Raw genomic sequence first — 5,179 nt, 5'->3', positions numbered from 1 at the left:
GATCATTTACTCAGCCAGGTGCAGAGGATTCCACTGAGAACTTTGAGGCTTTAGGAGAGAGATATATGAAAGAAGCCTGGGCCCCTGAATAGCAGTGCACAGAGAGCCTTTTACCCCAGTTACCTTCATGGGACTCTGAGAGGAGCAAGAAATAGATCTTTATTGTGTTAAATCAAGATGCTTAACTAGTACAGAAATTCAGAAAGAACTAATGTTTGTCATGATCCTGGTAGTTTGGGTTTCTGCCCTGCCTTAGCAAAAGAACATTCTGATATATAAGAAATTGAGACTTCCACATAAAGCACAGACTTTCTCTCTATGACATGCAGACACGGACTGCAAAAGATGTACGCAGCTCTCTTCAGGCTCTCTTGAAGTCCAAGTCATTTATTACCATCAGTTCTGGAACAATCATTTTCCAAATCTAGAAATCAGGACACATAATTAGATAACTCACAATTCAGATAATGTGTCTATTCCTTCGGTCTAACTTCTTGTTTTATCACTTACTCATTTATACTTTTTAAATACCTTTTGAGTCATGTTATGTGCTAGACACTGTACTAAGTGGTAGAGGATACAATGAAGCACAGGCTCTGGCACCCAGCATAGTATTCTACAGACTGTAGGCACTCAATAAATAATTTAGTGGTGTGAAATAGAAAACTAACAGGAAGTTAATTCAGTAAGACATGAGAAACACAGGGGGGTGCTCCCCATCCTCCTTGACATAGAAAGGACACCTTGACACAAGAAATGCAGAAAAAACTTCCTATAGTTAGTTCTCTCTACATAAATGCTTTCTTATGATGTGAGACACTTCCTGGGATTGAGTGACACCAGAGATATGCAACCAGCCAATGTGTAGCTAACCTGATCTTGCCATCTCTGATTAACCACTGGATACACACATGCGCACACACATGCACACACACAGGCACACACACTCCTATATGATTAATTGCAAATTGGTTAATTGAAGCTCTCTGTGGTGTTTTCCTTCCTGATAGTAATAACATAGTCAACTTGTCTATCCTACTCATTTTGTCTTTGAAAGAAAAATTGATTTTTAAAGCTCTAAAAGTTACAAAATTATTACATTATAAACTTTAATTTTATTATTACATAGTATTTTTATTATAAATCATACAAGACTAAAATTCCTTGATAATGTTTCTAATATTAGATGATGAGATGTCTAAACCATATCTCATTGCATTTAAATATATAGGAGGCAACAATTACCAAGCTTGTGACAAGGATAGAGAATGCATTCTAAGCAAAGCTCAAAAATAAGAAGGTGAATTTAAATTCCTAATTTTCTCCTTTAAAAAAAGAGTTAATTCTTTGTGTAAGCGTTTTGCACAATACAACTACACAATATTTATAAAGTCTTTGTAGAAATCTAGTTGAAATATACATATTTGGGCATTTTCCCTTTGACATATGTATATATGTACATATATTTATGAAATTTGAATACAGTGTTTATAATTTAATTTATTTATTTGTATGTGCATTTTTGATATCCCCAAAATAATCAAACCACTTAATAATACACTCTAATAAATAAATAAAAAATAATAATAATACACTCTAAATACAATAAGTCTATACAATACATTTTTCTGCATAAAGATAATTTTTGCAAATATTAACTTAGGCATATGTATGCAAAGGCCAACCTAACTTTTTCACATTATCTCGTTTCTCCAGAAATATACAAATGCTCAGCAGTGTTTATAGTTACTGCCACAAAGTATTTTTGTATCTTCAAGAGTGCCTTTGGGTTTTTATCTGTAGGAAGGCTTTGATTGCCAAAAGTAGTTTCATCAACAGTGGAAATTAAAAGTAACCTTCAAGAGCCTTTTAGACATGAGTAGGCTTTCTGGGGCAACTCTGTAGGAAAACTGACTGAGAAAGATAGGCTATTCACCAGACACTGAGCTGAATAATTTAAGTGTGGTGAGCTCAATCTCCTTTTATACTGTTTTCTCATTGAGCATTGATTGAAATGTCATTAAAAATAATGAATGGCTAAATATATGTTACCCAAATTATTTCAATGCCTATTATCTAAAATGATCAAATGATTTTCATAATGGATACCATTGTGAAAGACTCAGTTTTTTGCTCTTGCCTGTTCTTGCCATTCCTGTTGTGATAACTCAAGGCACACTCATCAGACTCCATGTGAACTGGCTGGAGTGACAGTTGGTGAATCAGCAGTTGGCCAAATGATGAACTAGAGCGTAGTTTGTCATTCACATGTTTCTCTAGTGAGGACTAATCTTATCCCCGGAATGATGTAAACTTTTCTAATGTTATTATCAGGGGTTGAATTGAGCATTCAGGAAATGCTCCACATGCTATAATTTGGTCTTCTGAAAATTTGGTTCCAATCTTTGTGTAATTCATCTTTAAATATTTTGGCAACAAACGAAATGTCTTTTTCAAATCCTTTTCTTTTTCTGCTCTGAAAATCATTTATCGGCCTATATAAACCAGAAATGCTGGCATGATTTGGTCCAAGCATACTATTTCAGTGCTTGTCTCTATGGTGGCATATTCCAAAGATCTCAGTAGATTTCCAGGACTTTCCATTAGTGTTCACTTCATCCCTGCAGGTGATCCATCAATTTTATTTTCTAATGAGGTACATGCAATGGCACTCTTTCTTATAGTATATGTCTCTAAGAACAGAATTCCTTCTAGCTCAGTGCTCTCATCCTGTGTTACCAAAAATTTAATTTTGAAATGCTTTGGCTAACAAATGAAAATTGAATTTAGTATGGCAATCTATTTAAAGAAAACTCATTATGTATTTCTTTTTGCCCCTGTAGCTTAACAAACTGGAAAATTTGAAGTAGCATCATGATCATCATCACCAAAAGCAGTAACAGGAGCATAGCCACAATTTACATTAAAATGCCTAAGAGATATTTATGATTTATATTGGACCTAGTCAGTTAGAATCATATCTGTTGACTTCTTGAGAGATCTACTTACAGTGTATTTATTTGTGTATTCTGGGATGGAATAGACTCAAAATTAGTACTGCAGTCTCAGACTACATGGTGTATCTCCTCTCAAAAGCAAAATCATATTTTCTATCTCTACCAGTAAAGATTTATTCATATCTCAATGAAACCTAAAAGGTTATTTATAATAAATGGAAACATTATGAAAAAATGCAGTGCAATGTTTGGAATAGAAAGGATCTTATTTGAAATGATATTTTTATTTAAAATACCTTTTTTACAAATGTTAACCATTTGTGGATTTAATATGCTAAAATTATGTGAAGAGTTTGCTCCATCCAAAATGTAACTCCATCATGGAATAGCATGCACACCGTAACTAAATGTAAAGGAGAGACAGATTTAGGACTTTAATAATATAACATTGCAAAAATAAAAGTTTTTAATAAATGTTAGTAAGACAAGTGAATTAAAAGAAACAAATGTGTATACTTATGCAACTATATGCTACTATAAAAATCTGGTTTTACTCATAGTGGCAATTGTTTATTGATCTTTTAGGACTACCAGATAAATTGCATAGATGATCTTATTTAACTGGATATATATATATATATATATGACTGGATCTTGCTGTGTTGCCCAGGCTGGAGTACAGCAGTGTGATCATAACACACTGTAGATCAAACTCCTGGGCTCAAGGGATCCTGCCACCTTATTTTCCTGAGTCCCTATGACTAGGGATGTATAATAACACACTGGTCTAATTAATTTTTTTTTGTTATTTCGTAGAAAAGAGGCCTTACTATATTGCCCATGCTGGTCTCAAACTCCTATCCTCAAGTGATCCTCCCACCTCAGCCTCCCAAAGTGCTAGGATTACATGCATAAACCACTGTGCTGGCATTATTTTATGTATTTTGTTTATTGTTTTCTTTTTTTTTTTTTTAGAGATAGGGTCTCACTTTGATGTCTAGGCTGGAGTGCAATGGTGCAATCATAGCTTACTGTAACCTCAAACTCTTCAGTTGAGGCAATCCTCCTGCCTCAGCCTCCTGCGTAGCTGGGACCACAGACATCTGCCACGATGCCCAACTAATCAGTCAAAATATTTTATATTTGGTACTTTAGCTTCATTTTCAAAACTTAAAAGACAGATGTTCAGTGATGTTCATAAGCTTCTCTAACTTCTGAGAGGTGGTAAGTGGCTGAGTTTGGATACCAACTACAGTCTTCTGGGTAGATAAAGACTGTACCTTCTGCTAAGCTTGCTCTGCTACATAACTTAAAATCAATCAACTCAAATAATAGGAATCTTATGCAGTGTTTGTTTGTTTTTTGTTTTTGTTTTTTTGAGATCGCTGTGTCGCCCAGGCTGAAGTGCAATGGCACGATCTCAGCTCACTGCAACCTCCGCCTCCAGGGTTCAAGCAATTCTCTGTCTCAGCCTCCCAAGTAGCTGGGATTAGAGGCGCCTGCCACCACGACTGGCTAACTTTTTGCATTTTTAGTAGAGACGCGGTTTCATCATCTTGGCCAGGCTGGTCTTCAACTTCTGAGCTCGTGATCCACCTGCCTCAGCTTCCCAAAGTGCTGGGATTACAGACGTGAGCCACAGCGCCCGGCATTTTGTTTGATTTTTAAAATCAGCTTTCCTAGTATATATACTTGTAAAATAACTATGGGTTGGCAGGGAAACAGAGATCAATATTGTCTTCAAATGAGAGCAGATAGGTAGGATAGTCCATCTGCAAATTATTTTCTAAAATTAGATTATAATAAATAAAAATCGGAAATAAAAACTTAGTCAAAACTTAAAATTTTAGTCCAGTGGACAAGTTTCAAGACCAGTTCAGCCTCGACTTTAGAAAGGAAGTGACTATTTTAGAAAATCTCTTCATTATCATCATTGTCATTCAGATTACAAGGAAAGAGTCAATTGATCAAATAAATGGAATGAAAAAGTTAATTTATATACTTTTACACATCCCAAGTATTAAATCAAACACTTAAAAATACTTTTCATAGAGAATAAGGTGTTCGCAGGGCAAACTAAACAAGCTATTTAAAAACAGTTTGATACATCTCTTTTGATAAGTATTCTGGGTATTCTTTTGAATGTGATCTTTGTTTAATCCTAATAGTTGTTATATGGTAAGCCAGAGTTCTGAAATGTTATGTACTTGTTTTTTTTTTCC

This window comes from Macaca fascicularis, chromosome 1 (assembly GCF_037993035.2).
Source record: "Macaca fascicularis isolate 582-1 chromosome 1, T2T-MFA8v1.1".
Taxonomy (NCBI): Eukaryota; Metazoa; Chordata; class Mammalia; order Primates; family Cercopithecidae; genus Macaca; species Macaca fascicularis.
This window is presented reverse-complemented; position numbering follows the sequence as displayed.